The sequence below is a fragment of the Hyaena hyaena genome, unplaced genomic scaffold (assembly GCF_003009895.1).
Source record: "Hyaena hyaena isolate Hyena2069 unplaced genomic scaffold, ASM300989v1 scaffold_113, whole genome shotgun sequence".
NCBI lineage: Eukaryota > Metazoa > Chordata > Mammalia > Carnivora > Hyaenidae > Hyaena > Hyaena hyaena.
In genome coordinates this window covers 3,025,569-3,050,621 of record NW_024080745.1, presented here as the reverse complement: position 1 = coordinate 3,050,621, position 25,053 = coordinate 3,025,569, and the positions used below count along the sequence as shown (strand labels likewise).

General features: G+C 41.6%; 1 long non-coding RNA gene, 1 other non-coding gene and 1 pseudogene across 2 annotated transcripts; 1 reads left to right on the top strand and 2 right to left on the bottom strand.

Annotated features, from left to right (window-relative positions):
* Positions 1-10,973: 10,973 nt before the first annotated feature.
* LOC120234650 lies at positions 10,974-25,039 on the bottom strand. The gene is made up of 3 exons (XR_005529151.1): positions 24,943-25,039; positions 19,219-19,323; positions 10,974-11,409 (listed from the first exon to the last, which is right to left on the bottom strand). It is a non-coding gene; the product is annotated as an uncharacterized LOC120234650 (long non-coding RNA).
* LOC120234648 lies at positions 13,018-13,406 on the top strand (annotated as a pseudogene).
* Positions 24,888-24,959, bottom strand: TRNAD-GUC. The gene has a single exon. It is a non-coding gene; the product is annotated as a tRNA-Asp (tRNA).
* Positions 25,040-25,053: the final 14 nt, after the last annotated feature.

Genomic DNA, 25,053 nt, shown 5'->3' with positions numbered 1-25,053 from the left:
TGGAAGGTGTAAATCCGCTCACAGATCACATTCTTGGGGGGTAGAGGTGGGGAAGGGGCTCCACAAGGGTACAGAAACGAGCCTGAAGTTCCGGGTTCAGTGGGGGTAAGTGACTCACTTTGGGGAGGTGCCGGGTCTTCCCTTGGAGGTTTTCTGATTTACAGAAGAACTTAGTTCCTTCTTGAAGGAACCCTCGACTCTCTCCTCTGCAGAGGGACCAACCCTCCGTATTGTATATAAAATCTGGTGCAATGGCATTTTACTTCCTGCAGGGACTTGCCACGGTTTTATTACCCAGCTGCTTCTAGGTTCCTTTATTCTTTTGCTGCCAACAGGGGTCCCCAGCTTGCTGCAAAATCAGAAGCTTCCTCACTTTGAACAGAGACTCAAGGGGAGCCCTTTGTTCAAGATTTAGCTCAGGTATTGAGTGAATGTCCATTTTGGTAAAGGAGAGCCAACCAAAGTCCCGAAAGGGAGATCTTCTGAGACAGTTTGAGCCACCAGGATGCACAGAGTTGAATGTTCATCCACTTACCAAACACCTGTGGAGTGCACGTTTGCACAAGGCACTGGGCTAGAGGAGCTAATGCAAGGGAACGGCTGACCCTTAGGTGTTGCTTTCTGTGTCCCAGGCACCATTCTGAGTGCCTCACTGATCTTCACTCATTGAAGTACAACAGTCCTGTGATTATTGACAGGAAAATGAGCTTGCCTCAGGGTGGTGGTTGTCCTCAGTGTGGTTCACCCCGTGTCCAGGCTTTAACCACCATGCCAGGCATCAAGAGGAACTCAAACCCCCTCCTCTCCCCTCTGAGGTAATCACAGGACACAAAGAAGTTGCAGCAACAACAGCAGAGAAGTGGAGGAACACAATATGTCTACCCTTGTGTGCACAGAGCTTGCCTTACAAATATTTTTACCCCATCCCCTTGTCCGGTGTCTGCGGAGTTGAAACAGTTTCCCACTCTGTATGGCCTATGGACACTTTGTTTACATACCAAAGAAGTAACCTATTCAAATAGATGCCCTAGATAACAGAACTGGGAGAATCTCTCTGGCCCAACCTAGAAGGTAACCAATCATTCATCTTGGGTTTGGGGACTGAGAGATGTAATTACACTTTTTTCTAATAATTTACTAAACGTATAACAAGTTGAGGGGTACCTGGGTGGTTCACTCCATTAGCATCCAACTTCGGCTCTCATGATCTCAAGGTTTGGTTCTTGAGTTCAAGCCCCACATCGGGCTCTGTGCTAACAGCTCAGAGCCTGGACCCTGCTTCAGATTCTATGTCTCCCTCTCTCTCTGCCCCTCCCTCACTCGTGCTCTCTCTCTCTCTCTCTCTCAAAACTAAACTTTCAAAAAAAATTAATGTTTAACAAGTTGATTTTATGCCCTTATACAATTTCTTTCACACTAAATTAGGAAAAAGTCTCTATTGTGTCTGGTAGTGGGGATCAGGAAATATAGTCCCTATGTTTTGCCTTCCACGCTGTATTTAAACAGAATTGTGATCTCTCTAAACTATGTTCCAGCTGAAATTATGTCTCACTTTTAAACGTACTCTTAAATGCCTTGTTTCCTACCTCGGATCAGGGTGTAGGTGCTGATTGAGTGTGTGTGTGTGTGTGTGTGTGTGTGTGTGTGTGTGTCTGAGTGTGTGTGAGAGAGAGAGAGAGATTGAAGTCTTTCAAGGAAGGGTTAAAGAATCTGTGCAAATCAGCTTCTTTCTCGCAGTGAACACTTAGAATCACAGTGCTTAGAAGAAGGGGGATAATGAGGGGGTTGCTGGTTGTGATATTGCTTCCCTGGGAAGCTTCAGGAAGGGTGAAGAGACTAATTGGCTGGTCTGGCAAACAATTCAAGATGAGTCCAAAAGAAGGAGCTCACTGCTGTTAGGAAGTGAATGGAAACTCATCTTCACACTGGCCCTTCAGTGGTGGGTGCGCAGATGTGAAAAGCAGAGCCCTTAGGGAGAGAGCAAAGACCCTTCTCTAAATCACCTGCCACAAGGAAAGCAAAGAGGATTTGCCATTGCCTCCAGGGAACAGCCTTTGCTGTCATTTCAAGATCACCTAAGGAGTTTACCAACATTGCAAGCCTGTTAGCATGAGTTTAATGGCTTCAAGGGAGTCTCCAGGCAGCATAATCAGAAAAGGACTATGAGTGAGGCTTTAGTGGCAGCAAAGTAGGTGAAAGTAATTAGTTTAAAATACTGGACATGGGGGTCGCCTGGGCGGCTCAGTCAGTTAAGCATCCAACTCTTGATTTCAGCTCAGGTCATGATCTCACAGCTTAGTAAGTTTGAGCCCCACATTGGCCTCTGTGCTGACAGTGTGGAGCCTGCTTGGGATTCTCTCTCTCCCTCTCCCCAGCCGGGCTCTCTATTAGGATGTACCTAAGACACTCCCCTCCCGCACTCTCTACCCCTGCCCCCCACTGCAGCTCACAGCCTACAAGATTCTCTGTGGCAGACCTACTTTCAACTGCTCAGAAGCTGAGCTTCCTATTCAACGGAACTCTACCTGCTCAAAGTGGCTCTTCTAGTTTCCAACCAGGAAGCCTTTTCAGGAGCAGTAGCTGCTCCCTGCACCCTCGTTTCCTCAAGGTACTGGAAGTGTATGTTTTTCCAACATACTCTCCTCAAGTAAAGAAACCTCACAGAATCCAATTAACTTGATAGCGGATAGAAAATAAGGAGGAAGGCAATATAAGTTAGCCAAAAAATATCTGAGATTTGTAATAACATGTAATATCTTTATGCTTGAGTACATAAAAGAAATTAGTTAGGATAGGGCTATAATTGAAAAAAAAGAACACTTCTAAACAGTTTAAATGATATTGAGAATTTACTATCTTGCTTAATGAGAAGTCTTGTGGTACGGCAAAAGCAAAATTAGTTAATTTAATGCTTCAACAATGTCCAGAAAACCTTGGGATTTTTTACAACCATCCCATACCATTCTTGCTTAAAAGGTCAGCTTTGACCCTCTGGCTACCTTACCTCATGGTAACAAGATGGCAGCCATGGTTCCAGACATTCTACACAAACCCCACAATATCTTTTGGACAAACAGTCATTTCCTGTGTGTGTGTGCAGGTGTGTATGTGTGTGTGGGTACATGTGTGTCTTTTATCAGAGTGGAAAAGCTTAGTCAGAAGCCCTCCATATTAGAATACCAGTCAGGCAGCTAAAACAGAAAGTCTCAAAAATATGATGGTTTAAATAAGAGAGTAGCTCGTTTATCTCTCATGTACCAAACCCAATGTGAGTAAGTCTATCTTGTTACTCTGCCATTCCCTGGAGTCGTGCTCACTCTTCAAGTTGAGTCACCAATGTCACCTCTCAGTCTGCAGGAAGTGAAAAAGAGAAAAAGTGAAGAACAGTAATCCTTTTATCAAACACACCATCTGGAAATTAGGCTCAATGCTTTTTCTCTTATCTCATTGGCCAAAACAGTCACGTGGCCATGGCCTACAGTGAGGGAGGCTGAGAAGTATAGTTCTGTGGTTGGGCATATGCCTAACTCACACTAAAGGGGTGTTACTACTAAAAAGGAAAAATAAATAAGGGCAGGTACTCAATATTCTCTGCCCCATTCCCCTTGTGGATTTCTGCTCATGTCTTACTGATCAGAAGTACTTCACATGATCAGATCTAAAGCACTCACTGCATGAGAAATGGAAACACCACGATTGGCTTCCACCAGGGTTTCTCAGCCTCAGCACCACTGACATTTGGGATTGGATAGTTTCTTACTGTGGGAAGCTATCCTGGTCTCTGCAAAATGTTCAGCAGCATCTGTGAGCTTTACCTGCCAGATGTCAGAAGCACAACTCTCCCCCTATTATGACAATGAAGAGTGTCTCCAGACATTGCCAGATCACATTTCCTTGAAAACCCCTGGCTTAGAGCAGGAATAGGATGTCTCTTTCTTGAGTCATATTGGACAAGATGGACACAGAATCAGAGCTATTCCAACTGGAGTGATGGAAGAAATAGCAATTGACAGTGTCTGCGATTGTCAGTCATACAACAAAGGTCAAACAACATGTAACCAAATGGATGTCCAGTCAGATCGTTTTAACTAAATAAGTTATTTATTCTATATATATGTGTCTCAAGAGCGTGCATGGTGGCAAAGTGTTCCAGGTACATTCTCGGCTCTGGAAATACAGTAGTAACAAAGCAAAGTATAAAATCCCCGCCTTTATGGATTTTGAATTTTAGCACATAGCTACCTAATAGTTAAAAGTCAGCTCTGGAGGCGGTATAGGTAGTATGGAAGCACAGCCATCGGAATTAAACACTCCTCCACCCAAATTCTGGTTCTGCCACTTATCAGGTATGTGACCCTGGGCGAGTTATTTTTAACCCCCTGAGTTTCATTTAAGAGAGTCTAATACTATCCACCTCTTAGCATTATTTAGAGGATTACATGAGATATACTTCATAGCCCCACACCTAACACATAAGTGTCTCTAAATAAGTCTTAGCTGGGTGATAGCAGAAGAGCACTGGACTGGGGGTCAGAAGTTTCTCATTCAACAAACGTTTGTTGAGCAGCTACTATGTGCCAAGCTCAGTTCTAGATACTGGGCATTCAGAGTCAGGTAGCCAGGACACGCACTCTGTGTTTAGAGGGCCTTCCAGGTTCAATACCTGGTAGGGTGACACGGTGGAGGGAGGTGAGAAGATGAATATCACCTGGGTATAGGTCTCGGTTTAATCTGACAGTTTTCTTTCTAGCACCTAGATCAATGCTTGGCCCATAGGAGGTGCTCAATAAAATATTTGTTAAATGAAGAAATGAATGCATGTCTCTGTACAGTGACAACAAAAATTCTGACTCACAAAAATGTTTTGTAGACTTAGAAAGTCCACCTTAAATATCAGTGAAGTCAGGAACCTTGATAATCACTTGTCATTATCAAAGTGGATGACTTACATGCAAATTGAAAATGTCAAGCTTTTTCAGGTACTTGGAAGCCATTTGACTTCTTAAATAGATTGAAATCTTGTTTATATTATTTCCCTAGTAAACCCTTTCCCCCAGTAACTGGAAAAGTAAACCTTAAACCAACTCATATCCAAATCATGGGAAACATGGGTGAAATCCAAATGAATGGGATTTTACTACATAATTTATCCAGATTTAAAAGTTTTAAAAAGTGATCATGTTAAATTCATTGACTTCATCCATAAAAATACATTCAAATGTGCTTAGAACTTGTTTTGGCTGGAGATGTGGAAACAGAGAGTAATAACAAATGACACTCTACAAATTCTAAAAATTATTGGTGACAAAATTGAGTCTGTTCTTCCAATTTGCTTATAATTATTTTACTCTGATTTTTATTATTTTTTCTTTAGAAAATCAAGCTGTTTCTACTTATATTACCTCTAAGTCTTCAAATATAGGTATATTTAATATAAATCAGGAGGCAATTCCAAAGTTTGAGTGAAAACAGAAGTCCACATTAATGTCATGCTGTGGGGAAGGGCTGCAGGAACTGTTATCTCATGCTTCATTTCTCTAAAATATTTTATTTAAGTCTAGACAATTAAAAAGGTAAGGTGTTTGTTGGCTGACTGGGGGCAGAGGTGGAAAAAGGAAAGGTAGGTTTTACAGAGAACTAAAGTTGGCAGGAAATTGCAAGATGAGATTCGGCTTGAAAGTATAAATTTATTTACCAAAAAGGAAACTATGAAAAGATCAAAGTACACATTTCCCCCTTGTACATTCCCCCAAATGATTCTGGGTATGACTTGCAAGATCAGGGTAGCCGTTACCCTATGCACTATATTAAAACTAGAGACACTTTAAATTTTCCCCTCGCTACTTTGCTTGAAATATGGGTCACTGCCCCAAGGTGCACGGAGGTACTCAGCTTACAGCTTTGGCCAATGAGCTAGGCTTTTGCATGCATGGATTACTGCATTTCTTTTTATACTCTATAATCCATTTATATATTTTTTCCATTAAAAGGATGTATTGAAATATGAAGCATAAGTCATAATCAGTAAAGGCATTTTTACATATGCAAGACACAGAAAAAGCTGGAACAAGAATTAAAGACATAAAAACAAGTGGGTCTAATGGAGACCCTTCTTCATGAAGTTAACTATGATATTGTCTGGTTTGACCTCAGAGACTGAGTGAGGAATTCATTGTGAATCTTTTCTTAGGGACAAGAGAATTCTTAATCGTCAGAGCTTACTGCACCTAATAGACACTTTGGGAGATGTGCCTGACCCACAGCCCAGCCTGTGTGGCCTCAGCTTCTTCTTGGGTGTCTTCTTCATGAAGCTCTCCCCGGTCTTCAGTGATGCTCTTCTTTCCCCCATGCCCTTCAGGTCTCGGGATGGTACTGGCTTCCTGCTGTTGTTAATCTCTTGGTGCTTCTCCCTTTGTGGTACCCACTGTGCCCTTGATCTTGTGGTGCCCTTGACCTCCATAGAACCATTACTTACAGCCTCTTTATGAGCCACTTGTGTCCTGCAGGGACCTGGACAACCACACTCCTTGAATTAAGTATTTCCCATTGCTAAAAAAATATCACTAGGTTTGTAGTTTGAAAAAATTTATTATCTCACAATTCTGGAAATCAGAAGTCCAAAATGGGTTTGATTTGGCTAAAATCAAGGTGTTGGCATGGCTTCATTCTTCTGGAGGTTCTGAGGGAGGATTTTGCAACTTCTAGGTACAGCTACATTCCTTGGTTCATGGCTCCTTCCTCCCTCTTCAAAGCCATAGTGTAGCATCTTTGAATCTCTCTTTCTCTGACCTCTGCTTCTGTCATCATCTTGGCTTCTCTGACTCTCCCTCTCCTGCCTCCCTCTTTCCCTTATAAGGCCCCCTGAGCATAGACTGAGTCCACTCAAATAATCCAGGAAAATCTCTCCATCTCAAGACCCTTCATTTGCAAAAATCCCTTTTGTCATGTAATTTACTCACAGTTCCCGGGATTGGGACATGGATGTCTTTGGGAGGGTTGGGTGGGTGTTACTCTGTCTAGCACACCTTCTTTCAAGGCAAAGGATTCTTCTGTTTCCTTTCCAGACATTCTGTTCCCCCACAGTCTATTTTACCCGCCTCACTGTGGCATTCCATCAAATTTTGTATATCCCATATCCCTTCCTGTCTCAACCTTGACAGGTCAGATAGCGTGAGGAATTACCTAGTACCAAGAGTTTCACAGTGATCATGGACCTCTGTGTTGCCCCACCCACCTTGTGTTTACATTTTAACCAGATCTCTACTGCCCCAAAGAAGGGAATAATCATGGGGATTCCAGGTATTCAGTGAAAAGATTATATAATTGGTGTTTCAGAGCCCATTTGACTGTCCTTCAAAGCCCAATACAAAGGGTGGTCTTGCCTGGAGATTATGAACTTTTGGAGGAATAAGATCTTATTATACAGTTAGTGGTTAAGTTTAGGCCCTGTATTGTTATTGTACAATTAGCTTGGGTTCTGGATTCAAATCCTACCTGAGGTAAAATCCTGTTGCTGTCATTTATTACCTTTGTGATCTTGGGCATGTTACTTAACCTCTCCCTATTAGTTAAAGAACAGGCTAAGAAGCTGTAATAAACACACCCCAAACTATAGTGATTCAAACAAGACAAGTTTACCTCTTATTCACATAATAATCTAAAGACAGATTTAGGGTCGACATGTACATGGCTTTGTCCCGTAAGCTCATCTAGACACTAGGTTCCTTCTATGTTCTTGCTCTGCTCTCCTTCATGCTATGACCTTTGACCTTTCATGGTCAAAGCTGGCTCAGTACTGTCCAAGCATGGGGACAAGGAAAAGAAGACATAGAGAGCAAGCAGCTTCCTTTCAAGGATGGAACCCTGAAATTGCAGACCTCATTTCTATTCACGTCCAACTGTCCAGAATTAAGTCATGTGGCCACACCAAACTGCAAAGGAGGCTGAGAAATGTGGCCATTCTTGGGCATCCCTGGGTCCAGCCAAAATTCACTGGCTTCTATTACTTAAAGAAAAATAGAGAAGGCAGAAATTAGGGAACAATTAGGAGTTTCTGCCACATTGTCTGAAGCTTAGTTTTCTCATCTACAAAATGAGTTTTGATGATTAAATGTAATATGTAGAGTGAGATTAGAACTCTGTGCAGCACATGGTAAGTGTTCAATAAATGCTAGTTTACATTACAGTATGACACGCCTCCCCTTCCCTTCCCTGCTTGGGTCCTAATGTCTGCACAAGGTAAAGGCAGACAGTGAATGACCCAAGGATGTTGGAGGCTCATTCCATTAGATGTTGTCCTTCTGGGTGTGGATGGACTGGCTGATTAAAGATGGAAGGGTAGGGTGCACCATTTGGTATCCACAAGAGAGCCTGGCCCTAAGGTACTGAACAATGTGTGCTGTGATGAATTAATCTCTTTATGAACACGGGGCAGGTTCAGCCTAAAGAGCAGAGTAAGAAAGGAGAGAATCTGGAGCAGCAATGATGAGGAGAAGGGCAGGGACACAGTGGAGAAAAATGAGGGGGCCAGCACCTTTGTGTGAATTTGCAAAAGACTCCTCTTCTTGAAGATATGTTACCACCATCTGCCTCAACGCTGTCATAACATATAAATCTATGGTATGATATGAATGACACCCCCTAGAGTTGTTCAGTTACAACCTGTACAAGTCCTAGAAAAGCCATATAAAGATTTAAGGATTTGTGAATAATAGGAAATTAGAAAGAAAAGCTACATTAGTAAGAAGTATGAGAACAGAGTTTATAAATAAAAGTGGTATTATGGACTGAATTGTGTCTCCCCAAATTCATATGCTCAAGTCCTAATACCCAATGTGACTGTACTTAGAGATAAGGTCTTTAGGGAAGTAATTAAGGTTAAATGAACTCATAAGAGTAGGACCCTAATCTAATATGGACTGGTGATCTTACTAGAAGAAGAAGAAATACCAAAGCGTTCTCTCTGCGTGTGTCCCAGGAAGAATCACGTTAGGAAAGGTTTATCACAGTAGAGAGAGGGCAGATATTAGAGGAAGAGGAGGGACAGAAGAGGAAAGTTCTTCATACTGCATCTGTGACTTTGGGAGAGAGTTACAAACTCTAGTGGTTTGGTTAGTCCTTATAAGTGAGGCACTACTGCCACCTGGTGGCAACACACTTACTCCAGCCATTCACTCACTCAAACCTCTTCTGAGCACCTGCTGGACAAAGAAGGTTGCCAAGCAGAGGGAATAATATTAGTAAATGTTGATTAACATCAACTATGTGCTGAGCTCTGTCCTATGTGCTTTACACACACACACACACACAAAAACAATTTAAGCTTCACCACAACCCACCACAATAATATAGCATTATTATTGCTATTTTACAGAGGAGGAAACTGAGATACTAAGAAATTCGGTAAATTGCCTATGAGCTACAGCTACTAAGTGAGATAGTCAGTGTTGAACCAGGAAGTCTGGCTCCAGAACTCTTTACAGACATGTTTCCTGCTCTTACAGTTTCTTCCTAGTAAGAAGTGAATAACCACTGTAAGGAAGTTGGGAAAAATACTAACAATTTGAAATGATAACATACCATTTTAATTTTTATGTTTTTGAGTCATAATCAAGAATCTTCCTCTTTAGCTAAAAGACCAACTGACCCACTGGGCATCCACTGGGTTAGGGCACTGGCCCAGGATGTGAAAGTCCATATTCCACAGGAGCTATTTCAGCAGAAGGGAGAGGGATGGGTGGGGAAATAGGTAGAAGAGGCAAAGTAGGAGAGAGGAGAGAGAAAGAAACTGTAGAGTTGTGCTACCCAATAGAGTAGCCACTGATCCTTGTTTAAATTTTCATTTTAACTAATTTAATTAAATTAAAATGTTAATTCCTCAATTGCACTAGCCATCAATTCATCTCAAGTGCTCAGTAACCACTGTGGCGAATGCTGTCATAATGAACCGCACGCAGAACATTTCCATCATCACAGAAGGCTCCATCTGTACTGCCACAGATCCTTTATCTTCTCCATGGCTGATCCGGGCATAGGTTACCCAGAGTTTGCCTTGCAGCTGGCAGTCTGCAGGTCAGTGACAAAGTAGGAGAGCAAAAGTACGATAATCCCAGAGCAAAACAGATGGCACCTCCCTTGCCCTCTGTCTGTCCTGGAGCAGGCTGAGAGTAAAGATGTTGAGGCTAAGTAGGACTTGGCTCCTTTTTTTAGGTGAGCTGATGGGAAGGAAAGAGGGGCCTTGTTCTTCTCTTCCACTGGGTCCCGCAGCTGGCTGTAGGGTGCTGTTGCACAAAACTCCCAGGGTCTCTTACTGAGTGTCCTCTTAGCTGGTGGTTAGTGAAAGCAAGGACAACTTCACTGCCCAGTTTCCACTTTACTCAGGGCCTTTGCTCTTAGCTGGTGCTGTTAGCTGGTGCCCCAGCACACTGTCCCAGAGCTGCCTATCACCGCACGCTGAGTTGCATGGACTTCTCCGCTCCATCCCTAGGAAGACCTGCCTGTTGTTTAATAAAGCTCTTTTTTTTTTTTCGTGATAATCATGGTTATTCACTTGTAAGTGAGCCTCTGTCTAACATTAATTTTTCTACTATGGTAAACTGGCAGAGATGGGTAATTTAGACAGGCAATAGCCAGCTAGTAATATGAAATTTAATTTAGTAGGCTGCTGAAGAGAAGTCTACTAAAACACATGGGTACATAAACGCACAGAATGGGGCAGCACTCAAGCTTTAATGTGACTATTGTGCACCCCACGCTGTATCACTGCCTTGTTCATTCTTTGTCTGGTTCCTGCCCCTTTCCTTCAACCCCACTCTTCAGCCTGACTGAGTCCCTTGATTATATTTTGTACCAGTGAAGTTCATTAGCCTCCATAAAGGTGTCCCTGCTCTAGGCTCAGTTCCCTCCAAAACACTCTTCAGCTAAATTCATTCAACAAATATTTATTTGGCATATATGATCCCCAAAGAATTATGGTCTAGCTCACACTGGTATTGTCAAATAGCTCTAGATACATGGTAGAATATATATATATACATCTACTGGTTAGTATTCCTATGGTAGCAAATGAGTGAAAATTTCATCTAGAGTAAGCTGAAAAAGGGAAGCTCATCAAGTCCAAAAGTGTATCTTGAATTTAGGTGGGGTTTGACCCAGAGGCTCAATGTCTCCAGTCGGCTTTCTCACTCTCCTTCCTTTCTCCCTCTCTTCAGTTTGGCTTCATTCTCAGGCACAGCATGAAGACAGAAGGCTGCCGACAGTTCTGGACTTATGACCTGTGTTTCTCTCCATCAGCTTCTGTCATGTCCCAGGATTCACTCCGATTAGACCAACCTGGCTCACATGGTCACCTCCGAATTGTGGCATTAAGGAACCTCTGATCTGGTTAGCTTCAGGTCACACGGACTGCCCCTGAAATGGGGGAAGGGTGAATCACAGAACTGGTGACAGAGAAGGTAGACTAGACACTGAGTAGATAAAAACAGTCAATGTCTCAATAAAATGATCAAAGCATATTAAGAAATGAAGAAACAGGTGCCCAAATCTATATGAACTCCAAGTCATGGAAGGCTTCATAGCAGAGGGTAAACTTGAGTTGACTCTTGAAACAAAAAGGGCAGGAATTGCTAGTCAGACAGGAGAAAGGTTGAGAAATGGGAAGGAGTGGATGCCAGCAGCAAGAACGACCTGTGAGGTCACAAAAGAGAATGATCTAGGAATCCATATTTTTGTACCAGACAAAAAACTCGACTAAAATCCAGGTTCTGCAGCTCTAGTGCCTGGTTGGAATCCCACCCTCAATTCTAAAATTTACTAGCTGTGTAATCTTGGCTGCTTACCTAACCTTAGGTTATTTTGTAACTTTTGTGTAATGTGGAACTTAACCAAGACAGTGCTTGTGCCTCAGTTTCCCCATCTGTAAAATGGGAAAAGTAACAGTACCTGCTTCACAGGGTTGTTGTCAGGATTAATAGAAATGTGTAAAATGGTAAAGGTCATCTACGACAAGCCCACAGCTAACATCATACACAATGGTGAAAAGCTGCAAGCTTTGCATTTAAGATCAGGAATGAGACAAGGATGACCATTCTAACCACTTTTATTCAACATAGTATCGGAATTAAAATTATTAAACATCTCTGTACTGCCCAAGGAAAGCTACAAATTCAATGCAATCTCCATCAAAATTCCAACTGTATTTTTCACAGAAATAGAACAAACTACTCTAAAATTTGACCACAAAAGACTCCAAGTAGCCAAAGCACTCCTCAGAGAGAGGACCAAAACTGGAGGCATGGTGTTCCCTGATTTCAAACTATATTACAAAGTATAGTAATCAGAATAGTATGGCACTGGCACAAAAACAGACACATAGATCAATGGAACAGAATGTAGACCCTAGAAAGAAACCCAAGTATACATGGTCAATTAGTTTGTGGCAAAAGGAGTCAAGAATATACAATGAGGAATGAACAGTCTCTTCAATAAATGGTATTGGGAAAACTGAACAGCCACATGCAAAAGAAGGAAAAGGCAACCTGCCAGAAGGGAGTAAATATTTGCAAATTGTATATCTGATAAAAGGCTAATATCCAAAATATATAAAGAATGCATTCAACTCAATAGCAAAAAGAAAATCTGATTAAAAACAATGAGCAAAGGATCTGAATATAGATTTTTCCAAAGAAGACATCCTGATGGCCAGCAGACACATGAAAAGATACTCAACACCACTAATCATCAGGGAAATGCAAATCTAAATCTAAATCAAATGCAAATCAAAACCACAATGAGACATTACCTTACACCTGTTAGAAAGGCTGTTATCAAAAAGACAAGACATAACAAGTGTCAGTGAGGAAATAAAGAAGAGGGAAACCTTGTACAATGCTGGCGGGCATGTAAACATAATGCAGCCATTATGGAACACAGTCTGGAGGATCCTCAAAAAGTTAAAGATAGAATTACCATATAGTCATTCTCTTTTCCTCCCTGGCTGCTTGAAGCTCAGCCACCTTTATGAATGACCCAGTACCTATCTGGACCAGGAAGTTCATGACAGACCAGCTACTTCAGAGAAAACAAATGCTCGTTGATGTTCTTCACCCTGGAAGGCAACAGTACCTGAGATAGAAATTCAGGAAAAACGAGCCAAAATGGACAAGATCATACCAGATGCCATCTTTGTATTGGATTCAGAACCCATTTTGGTGGTGGCAAGACAACTGGCTTTGGCATAATTTATGGTTCTTTGGGTGATGCGCAGAAAAATGAACCCAAACATAGACTTGTAAGACATGGCCCGTGTGAGAAGAAAAAGGCCTCCAGAAAACAGGGAAAGGAACAGAAGAACAGAATGAAGAAGTCAGGGGACTGCAGAAGCCAATGGTGGAGCGAGCAACAGGTGAGCTGCAGATTGGACAACAAAAGGAATAAAGGCTCTCCGTGACTTTATCTGTGGTGACTGTGCAGATTTTTCATGAGAGGATTAATAAGCTAAGAACTTAAAAAAATATTTGGGGCGCCTGGATGGCTCAGTCAGTTAAGCATCCAACTTCAGCTCAGGTCATGATCTCGTGGTTCCGATCATGAGTTTGAGCCCCATGTCAGGTTCTGTGCTGACAGCTCAGAGCCTGGAGCCTGCTTTGGATTCTATGCCTCCTGTGCTTCCTTCTCTCTCTCTCCCTTTCTCTCTCTCTCTCTCTCCCCTCTCTCTCAAAATTAAATAAACATTTAAAAAAAGAAAGAACTTTAAAAAAATGTAACTAGCATATGACCCAGCAATTCCACTTCTGGGTATTTATCTGAAGAAAATGAAAACACTAACTTGAAAAGATATATGTACCCCTATGCTCATTACAGAATTACTTATAATAGCTAGGATATGAAAACAACCCAAATGTCCACCAGTGGAAGAATGGTAAAAAAAAATGTGGTGTGTATGTTTGTGTATGTGTGTAACTATATGTGTATATATATACACACATGTGTATATGTGTATGTATACATGTGTATATATAGTTACACATGTATACATACATATATACATATACATACACACACATATGTTCAGCCATAAAAAAATCTTGCCATTTGCAACAACAGGGATGGAGTTTGAGGGCATTATAATAAGTGAAATAAGTCAGGAAGAGAAAGATAAATACATATCTACATGCCATATGCTCTCACTTATATATGGAATTAAAAAAAAAAACAACTCATAGTTACAGGGAACAGATTGGTGGTTGCCAGAGGTTGGAGGTGGGGGAAGTGGACAAAATACATGAAGGGGGTCAAAAGGTCCAAACTTCCAGTTATAAATAAATAGGTCATGGGAATATAATGTGCAGCATGGTGACTATAGCTAATAATACTGTATTGCATACTTTAAAGTTGCCAAGAGAGTACGTCTTAAAAGTTCTCATCACAAAAAAATAAAATCTTTATGTATGGTGACAGATGTTAACTAGACTTATTGTGGCGATCATTTTGCAATATACACAAATATCGAAACTTTAGGCTGTATATACCTCAAATAGTTTTAAAAAATAAGTTTAAAATATGTTAATATGTCTAAAGCATTAGAATAGGGCCTGACAGAGAAAATGCCAAAATAAATTATTAAATAAAACAAAATGTGTTTATTGATGAATGTCATGCCATACCTAGTTTAAAATGATGGGCTACAATTCAATGTAACTACAGATTTGGTTAATAAAAAATCATAACAAAAGAACAACTAAACTTTACCTTTCTCATGATCGTTTATACAGATAACATTATACATTGTATATAGTCTCACTCTTTCTCACACATAAATTGCCCTCTATCCAATCACACTGTTGGCAAGATGTTATCCAATAGTTACACATTTTATAGGAAATGTAGTTTCTCTTTCCGGCTTTTGTTTCCTAAGGTCTAATATTGCAGACTTATTTCAGCAAAATGTTGTTCAATTTAGACCACCCAGACTCATGAGAGAACCTGACCCAAACAACCAGGAAGGGAGAAATGGGACAGGATGTACACACAACCCACTCTACCTTGTGATCATTTTGTAAATGTCAGGCTCTGAAATCAGGTCAATAGTCTTGTTATTCTCAGTCTCTGGGTGACATTTTCTAAATTAATTAATTAACATGTACATGTTAGGGACATTGGCCAGATGTTCTCATTGTATTTCCTTCTTTGGAAACCCTCCAACCTCCACCCTTAAGAAACAATGACTTTTGAAATGGTCTAAGCAAAAGGAAATCTATCTTATTTGCAATGTTTCATGCATTGAGGTGAAGAAAGGAAGTTAGAAAAAGCCCTGCGGTAAGATGAGGCTACAAGGCTATGCTCAAAAAGGATGTGCTCTGGGGTCACGCTCCCTGGGTTTGAACCCCCAGTGTGCTTTTTCTGAGCTAGTGACTTGAGCAAATTACTTAATTATCAGACCATCAGTTTCTTCCTTTGTAAAATGGGGATGATAATAATGACTCCCTCATGGTAGTATCTGGCCTCAAGAAGGCTCCCAATGTCCTCTACCTCCTGGTATTCATGACTTTATATAGCTCCCTCCTATGGTATCAGGGTTGGTCTGTGTAACCAATCAAATATGGCAGAGGTGATGATATGTCACTTTCAAGGCTCAATGATGCTAGTTTAAACCTGGAAAGGTAAGTTTCCAGTGGCTGCTGTTTCTTCCACTTCTAGGGGACAGAAAACCTCAATGAATCTCTGCCCTGGTGATCAGGACTGGACAACCCCAGTATATAGAGGCATCATAGGTAAAATGTGATGGATTCACTCTGGAAATACATCTGGGGGTTCAAGAAGTGTGAGCTAGTTTTCTGAATTTGCATTTGGTATCTGACTATGTTTTAAACCATCAGCCTCTTTGGAATTATTGTCCCTTTCAATTACCCATCCAAACTATACATTCACTCAGGAGAGGTTTCCAAAGCAGGGTAAACACATGCATGCAGCAATCATTTGGGTACAGACAGAAAGTATTAACTTTCTAATTTTATTTATGTAAGTGGTCTGCTTCACAGATACGACTTGTGAGCTGTAATCATAAACTGTATTTTGTTCTTCTACTGTCCCTTTAACTTTTCTCAGTGGGCTGGCATGATTTCCTTTGGCCCTGGCCAAACCCTTATGCAGGCTCATGACTTTTCTGGACACTCAGGTAATTGGAGTGCTATGGTTAGGTTTCACATATTTCGGCCTGAATGTAGAAGTTACAATGTAAGTACATGTAAGCAAATGAAAATAGTCGAACGAATGTTTCCATTCCAAGATAAGGTGGGGTACCTTGATTTAACAAACAAAATGAAACAATGATGATCAAATCAAATCTGACAGGAAGGTAGCTCTCTGCCACGCAAAGCAAAATTATGAAGATGGTTATTTAAAATTAAGGATTATATTCACTATCATTGACTTTGACCCTTCCTCTCAATGTATTTTGTGCCATGAGATATTCATTAATTACATTAGCACACATAAAGAATTTATAAATAAGCAAAAAACTCACCCCACATTTATTGAGGGTGTGCTCCTCAATTTTTATTAATATTGGTTAGCAATTTTAAAAAATGAGACCTCTGCTTTATATTTCCATGCAAGCCTCACTGCTTTCAGAGAGATGCCCACAGACGTTGCCACTGAACTCCTACAGCATTTGTGGATTGGTCCACCTGAATACCCACTCTGTTTAATTATTCAGTCACCCACTCTGTTCTCTAGTGGTTTCATTTTATGGTCTTCATTTGCCCAATAAAGTTATGAACTTCCCAAGGACAAGCCAATATCCATGCTGCTTGCTACCCATGAAAGGTGCCTGGTAATACCACAGAGTTGAATTTATGCCTACCGTAAGTACCATTTCCTTCTGGCCTAGAGTTGGGGAATTATAGAGTTATCCTGAGCCAAGTGAACACAACGGGTGAAGAGTGGGTAGAGGGAGGAAAAGGAAACATTTTTTTTTAATTCCAAAGAATCTGGAAGATTTGCTCTGTGTAATTCCTTAAAGAGCAGAAATAAAAGCCAAAGCTATCTCAGAATATCACTTAATGTCTAATTTTATGTTATTCTAGTTCAATGATTCCTCTCAGAAATAAAGAGGAAGCATTTGAGGACTGAGAAATTGTGAAATTCTGGGAATCCAAGCTCTCTTAGACAAAGCAATAACCTCAGCTTCACTGTTCTCTCCTTCCCCCCATCCCTCCTTCCTGTGTTCTTTCCCCCCTCCCCTCCTTCTAGGGTCCCTTTTCCATCTGCTGAGGACCCACCCACCACATTGTACTGAGCTGGGTGCGCTGGGAGAGTAAGGTATCTCCCAGGAAAGCCTGCCACCTTAACTGCTTTGGGAACAGAGAGAGGCTGAGAGAAACAAATGTGAAATCACTGGAGGGACAAGGAATATATACAGTTGGCTCTCCTTACTTGCTGCAGTTGTGTTCTGTAAAGCTGCAGTGAGCACTGAATTCGTGAAACCTGAATCACTGCTCCCAGGGGAGACACACTGGGGTTCTGTGGACTTCGGGTGGCATTTTCCAGTCAATACATAACCTTGTTTATTTTTTTATTTTATTTTTTTAATATAATTTATTTATTTTTGAGACAGAGAGAGACAGAGCATGAGCAGGGGAGGGTCAGAGAGAGAGGGAGACACAGAATCTGAAACAGGCCCCAGGTTCTGAGCTGCCAGCACAGAACCTGACGCGGGGCTCCAAGCCATGAACGGTGAGATCATGACCTGAGCCGAAGTCGAACGCTTCACCGACTGAGCCACCCAGGTGCCCCTCAGTACATAACCTTGTTTAAAAAAATTTTTTTAATGTTTATTTGTTTTGAGAGAGAGACTGAGACAGAGACAGAGTACAAGTAGGGAAGGGTCAGAGAGAGAAGAAAACACAGAATTTGAAAGCAGGCTTCAGGCTCTGAGCTGTCAGCACAGAGCCGGATGTGGGGCTCAAACCCACGAACCAGATCATAACCTGAGCTGAAGTTGGATGCCTAACTGACTGACACACCCAGGAGCTCCTTAGTACATAACCTTGGTTTATGTGTGCTTCTGTCCAAAGACACCTTATCGAATATAGAGTTGACTCATTAACACCACAGGCATGGACCCCAGCACTGGGAGTCACGCCTGAACGAGGCTTCTCTAACATGTGTGTTCTCCACGGGGCACATCACAGCCTTCCTGCACTTAGGAAAATGAGAGGCACTTCAGCATTTGCTTGGAGTACATTTAAAACAGCCAAAGGACCCAAAAAAAGCACAAAAATGTGAAAAACCTGACACTAAACACCACAGAAAGGACACTCGTTTACAGTATAAGTTGTTGGCAGAAACAAGAAGGCTCAGCTTTGTTTGTTCAGCCCCAGCAGAGAACGTGAGCCTCAGGCAACTCAAATTGTTCACCGTTCTGCGTGTGTCCATAGAGGACCACAAAAGGGCTGCAAGTATTGATTTTGGGGTAACAAATAAATGTTAGTGAGTGGACAAACTCACAAATATGAAATCTGCAAATAATGGGGGTTGACTCTGTGTGTGTGAGAGTGGGTGTGTGTGTGTGTAAAGTTCCTTTTCAGAAAACTTCAGGACCAGGAAGGGAAGGAAAATACATTGGGAAGATATTTTTGGAGAAGGGGAGCAGCGAACAGGGGAGAGAGGAGTGAGCAGGGAGTGCCTTCCAGTACCTTGACCTGGGGGAGAACAGTGAGGTGCACCCCTGGGAAAGAGTAGAGTCTGGCTGGAGAAGGGGCTGTGTTGGATGCCCGGAGGAGGCAGCACTTGGAAGGGAAGTGGAAGCCAGGGTGGGAGGTGAGGGGACGTGCATGGCTCAGCCTGAGAAATACTAAGACACGCATCTGCGGGAGAACATGAAATGTCAACTATGTGAGCCTCTTACTTGGGTTTGCTCAATTCCAAACACAAAGCACAAGAGGGCTTTTATAAGAAATGACAAAAGACTGGTTAGTTCCTCAAACACAAATTTGTAAAGGAGAAGAATGTTTAGAAGGAAAGACTTTTAGGTGGGTCTTTGCTGCAAATGTATTTTACAAGCAAACAGCAATAACCACTGCTCTGCAGGCAAACAAGAGAAGCTGGGCTCAACGCCAACCAACCTGAGACAGAAATACTGCTTTTGAAATCAGTAATGACACTTGTCAAGCCCCACACATGCTTTAAACTGTCAGAACAAAAGGTGTAAGTACCTACTTTGATGAAATACCACTGGCTACTTAGCAGGAAAAATGTAAGTAGGGCTGGAATCTCTGAGTCAGAAGAAACCCCCATGCGGCTGAATTTCGCAATCAGGTGCACCTAGAAAAGAAGCAAAAGTGACTGAGAGGAAAATAAAGTATGATTTAGATCAGCATTTGGGAAGAATTTTTTTAAGTTTACTTATTTATTTTTGAAAGAGGAGGGGAGAGCAAGCAAGAGCACATGCTGGGGATGGGCAGAGAGAGAGGAAGAGGGAGAGAGAACCCCAAGTAGGCTCTGCATTATCAGTGGAGAGCCCCCTCCAGGGCTTCAACTCCTACAGGGCTTCAACTCAAGAACTGTGAGATGGGCCACCTGGGTGGCTCAGTCAGTTAAGCATCCGACTTCAGATCATGTCATGATATTGCGGTTCGTGGGTTCGAGCCCTGCCTCTGGCTCTGTGCTGACAGCTCGGAGCCTGGAACTTGCTTCAGATTCTGGGTCTCCCTCTCTCTGTGCTCCTCCCCTGCTCATGCTCTGTCTCTCTCTCAAAAATAAATAAATAGACATTAAAAAAAAAAACAAAAAAGAACTGTGAGATCATGACCTGAGCAGACCAAGAGCTGGCTTAACCAACTGAGCCACCCAGGCACCCCTGTGAAGAAATTTTTTTTCTTGTAACTTGAAAAAAGCTTCTCTTCCTGATTGATTCACCTTCCCCTACTCCACATAGGAGTTTGTTGGGTTTGTGTTCATAAGTACAGAGCCTTGGTTGCTGCAATGAATGAGTTTTAGCCTGGTGCAGTGGTCCCAAAGGAATGGGACCTAGCATGGGTCAAAGCAGCACACCAAAACCAGGCTGCAATATGTTCACCAAAAGACATGTTCTGGAACGTGCTATAGCAGTACCATCCATAGTAACGCAGAACTGAAAATTACCCTAATGTCCATCCACACTAGGACGGATAAATATATCATGGTCTACCCACACAGGTAACACTACACAGCAATGAGGATGGATAACCCAGAACTATACACAACAATATAGACGAACCTTACAAATATAATGAGCTAAAGAATGCAGGCATGAGAGTACCTACTGTACACTTCTGTTTAAATAAAGGAAATATAAATAACAAAACAGGTAGAAGTAATATATTGTTGGAAATCAGGCAGTGATTACGTCTGGGGAGCAAGACTTATAGAGAATAGAAGAGAATTTGAGGGGGCCCTCTAGTGGGGTGGTGGCAATGCTCTGTATCTAATCTGGGTAGTGATTGCACTGGTGTGTGTTCAGTTCAGTGAGCTATGTGCTTAGGATATGTGCACTTTTATGAGTAGTGACTATGCTTCAATAAAAAGGTTTGTAAAGAAAGGGTTTACCATTCACAAGAGGATGGTAAGGGCATTTCTGTTGCAAGCAAACATATTGCCTGGTGACATCAGAGGACAGGGAAGAGTTCCCAGGGTACCTTTTTCTTTGCTTCAAAGCCAACAAAGAGTAAAGCACTGAGTAAAAGGATCCCTGGAGCCTCATATGAAATTTCTTTCATTCACTTATACATTTATTCATCCATCCAACAAACATGCTCAGAGAGGGAAAATATACCATCTGGAAATTCAGGACACTCCATCGAGTGGGGGAAAAGGACAAATATACTGGTATGTGTGCTGTGTTGGAGATGACATTAGAGGATCTAGGGCCAAGGCTCCAAGAGAAGGAGTCCTGACATGTTTGATACCTCTTGAACTGAATTTCCTCCAATCCCAAAAGTATCCTTTGAGCCTTTGGAATGCAGATTCCAAGCCAGCAAACCAGGGCCAGGGCTTGAGATCTGTATTTCTGGTGAGGCTTTGAGGAGACACTAATGCTACTGGTCCTGGAACCCTACTTGGTGTGGGACAAACAGAGAAGGTCACGTGACCAGCAGTCTCATCCCGCACAGCTTGACCATCTATTCTGTTCTGGCCAGTCCCTCCTGTGGGCACAAGCAGAGAAACAAATGTTAAATCTATGTGGGAGGCTCTCCAGACCCAGCCTGCTCTCAAGCAGGGATAGGAGTCGGAGAGCGGGGAGACAATGGGTAGAAGGATTTGGGGCAGGTGGAGAGGGTCACTTGTCACTTATGTTATTTTACTAACTGGGGAAAACTTTGTCTTGCGCTTCTTTCATATCTGGCCTCTCCAGCTGCCCTCACCTTCTCATGACCAGACTAGAGATGTGAATATTAAGTATAAAATTCTTGCACAAACAAAAAAAAATAATAATAGAAAAATGGAGAAATGGGTCAGGGCTGCATCAACCATTTTGTAACCTAAATATGAAAAAAGAAGTAGCTAAAATAATTTCTTCCACTTTCTCACCCATTGGAAGAAGAACAGGAAGGGCATCACGTACACTTCTGTTCTGTCAGGAAAAGAGATTCTGCTCAACTCCTGTCCAGATTGGAGGGACAGGAGAGAGCTCCTGGGAGAGAACACTTTCCAGGAGCCCTGGGGACTGGGTGGAGGTCAAAGCTTAAGAAGAGCCTGAGAGAGTGGAGATCTTTCTTGCACAAGTTGCTTTCAGCTTGGCTGTGCAAAGGTGACCCTGAAGAGCAAGACATGATGGAAACAGGAAGTCATGTGTTAATACACCTATTGCAATTTCCCAAATTTCCTAAATGTAAATATATTTCAAAAACAGGTGAGCATCACTAATGTTGGCAACTCTCTTTAGAGGTCTCTTTTGGCACTAATTGCTGATTGCCCACATCTTGGTCGCTTCTCATTTTCCAGGTCTTCCTAAAAATTCTTGCTAACAAAACAAGGAAAAATACATATTAACATGATCAAAATAGACAAAATAAAAACCAATAGAAATAATAGTAGCAAACACATGACTAATGATCACTATGCTAAGCACTTCACATCCATTATTTCATTTCAGCCTTTCAACAATCCCATGAGGCACAGGTATCTCAATTTTCCTGAAAGAATGGAGGTTTTTAGGGATTAAGTAATTTTTCCAAGTGAGCAGTAGAGTTGAAATACTTCCTGTTCAAATGGTTCTGTAAATAGATTTACTACTTCTTTTAATAAAACTATATTTCATCCTTAATAAAGTCTCCTTTTGTATATGCACTCTTATTATTATCCTTCTTTTAAAGAAGCAATGGTAAGTTCATGTCTTTATTTCTTTAATGTTTATTTATTTTTGAGAGTGAGGCAGGGTAGGGGGCAGGGTAGGAGGCGGGGTAGGGCTGGGAGATGCAGAATCCAAAGCAGGCTCCAGGCTCTGAGCTGTCTGCACAGAGCCCAACACCGGGCTGGAACTCATGAACCATGAGACCATGACTTAAGCCAAAGTTGGATGCATAACTGACTGAGTCACCCACATGGCCCAAGCTTCATTTGTTTAAACCTTCCCAATCCACCACTGGATATGAAGAACACTTCCATTGTTTGTAAGTTGCTAATTTTGTACACTGTATATAGGGGTCAGTGGTATCTTAGAAAATAACCACTGAATATCTATCTTTTGACTAATCTATTAATCGATTTGAGGAATTCATTTGTGGTTGCCTGTGACTTCCTTTCTTGAACACATTGGCATAAATTCTGTGGGCTCCTGGGAACTGATAATAGAAGATGATAATATTGACATTCTTTTATTAAAACAAATAATCCTTTCTCCATGAGGAAGATCATTTGACTGTGAATTCTTTGACTAAGTCAATTTTACTGCATCATATTTGTCCCCCTAGATTTGGTGACACCCAGAATAGTTTTAGGCCTCAAAAAAATGTATGCAAATGTCAACCATGTCATGGATTCTTAGGCCCTATGAAATCCAGAGTTTTGTATGTGTAAGAGATTAATTTCATAGTTTTGGATGTTTTTATTTATATTGTTTTCCTTTGGCTTGTTCAGGCCAACACCAGGACACCCCGATATAGAGCATCTTTTTCTGTTACAGGAGCTAAATGTAATTGTGAGATCATTTTGGTATAGAACGGCTCTGTGCAGCACTGGCCAATGCCCAGTTCATCAACTACTTCCCACACTTCACAAATCTTCAATTTCCTCTTCTTTAGAAATCCTTTCACATCTGTATCTAAGCATGTTAAAAATTCTCTTTCCCTAAGAAAATAAAAAACACTTTCTCAGTGCCTCATTCCTCTCTATTCCTCTTTTATCTTCCTTTCTCAAACTGGCCAAACATCTTGACAGAGCAGCCTATGTTCTATTTCCCTGTTTTCTTTTATTGCCCAACATACTGCTTTCTGGCATCCACCTTCCACAAAATTACAAAATTCAACAAAGCTGCCATCCTCCTTACTTCCATTCCATTGCTGAATCCAAAGGAGGCTTTTTACTTTTTATTTTAATGGTGCTCCACGCTGCATTTGACATTGCTTGTTGGCTCTTCCTGGTTTATTTCATGAGTTCTTACTCTCCTCGCCCCTTTTTAAAAATTTCAGCTTTATTGAGGCATAACTGATAAATAAAACTGTAATATATTGTAAGTGTACATCGTGGCGATTTGATATATGCGTACACTGTGAAGGATTCTCTTCTTCCTTTAGCCTTTTTTTTTTTTTTGGTTAAAATCTGGTGTTCTCCCAGCTTTCAACCTTTTTTCACTGCTCTTCCCTTTACACGCTCTACTTGGGCTGAGCTTATTCACTGCCAGAGCTTCAAGTGCCCCATTCCCTGATGTTCTCAGATCTGCCATAAACTTCCCCAGGACTATGGACTTAAACATCCAAATGATTCACAGGCATCTCCACTCTGACTCCCATACATCCTAGAACTCTGAGTGTCCAAAATTAAATTTAGATAATCCCCGCCTAAATCTGTCCTCTTCATACGGTCTCTGTCTCTGGTTAATGATTGTTTACACACTGAAGCCAAAAATCTGAGAAATTATAAGGCTACTTCTTAGTTTGTGAAGTCACTTATCTCTCAAAGTATTCCTTCCTTCCTATCTATCAAAGTATTCTATCCTTTGTATATTTACTTATTCCCTTATGTTACCCCCTCCGAATCTTCTTCCTGGACTATTCTAATAGTTTTCTAACTCAACTGCTTCTGTTTTTGATAACTCATATCCATTCTCTGAATCATCACTAGCATTCTCTCCATGACATTAATCTGACCATGTTCCTCACTTATTTAAAATTCTTCAATTGCCACCCCGCCCCTCACCCCCACCCCATCATGAATTCAGGATTAAAGGTCCAGCTGTTTAAAGTCCTCTGGATCCTGTCTCTCCCAGTTTTTCCAGTTTCAACTCTGAGGTCCCAACCCAAAGGATATCCTTCAATCTTTCCTCCCGTTTTCTGGAAGGTTCCCAGAGCCGAGCTAGACGTCCCAGCTCCTACTCATATCACAGAAGTCTCATATTACAGTATACTGAAATGACCTTCCTAAATTTCTAAAACGGGAATATTGGCTTGTTCCGTTTTTGCTCTCCACGGCTTGGAAATGTACATAATAAGCACTAAAGAGAATCTTGTTGAACTAACGCAATTTAGCTCACGTGTATTGGGTTGCCACCACGGCAAGCTAATAACCAAAGAATTCTTAAAATGTAAATCTTACAGGTAATTTGAAATTCATTATTTCTTCTGTACTAACTTTTAAAATGTTTAAAGATGAATTTTCATCGTGGAACAACCAAGGAAAAGAACCTCCTGTGCCTCCCCGTCGGGGAATCGAACCCCGGTCTCCCGCGTGACAGGCGGGGATACTCACCACTATACTAACGAGGAACCGCACGCTAGCAAGCCTTCTCCTAGCCTTCTTATTGGTTTTCACCCTGCCCTGCCTTTACTATCAGCCATTGCCAATAGGTCTGACATTCTT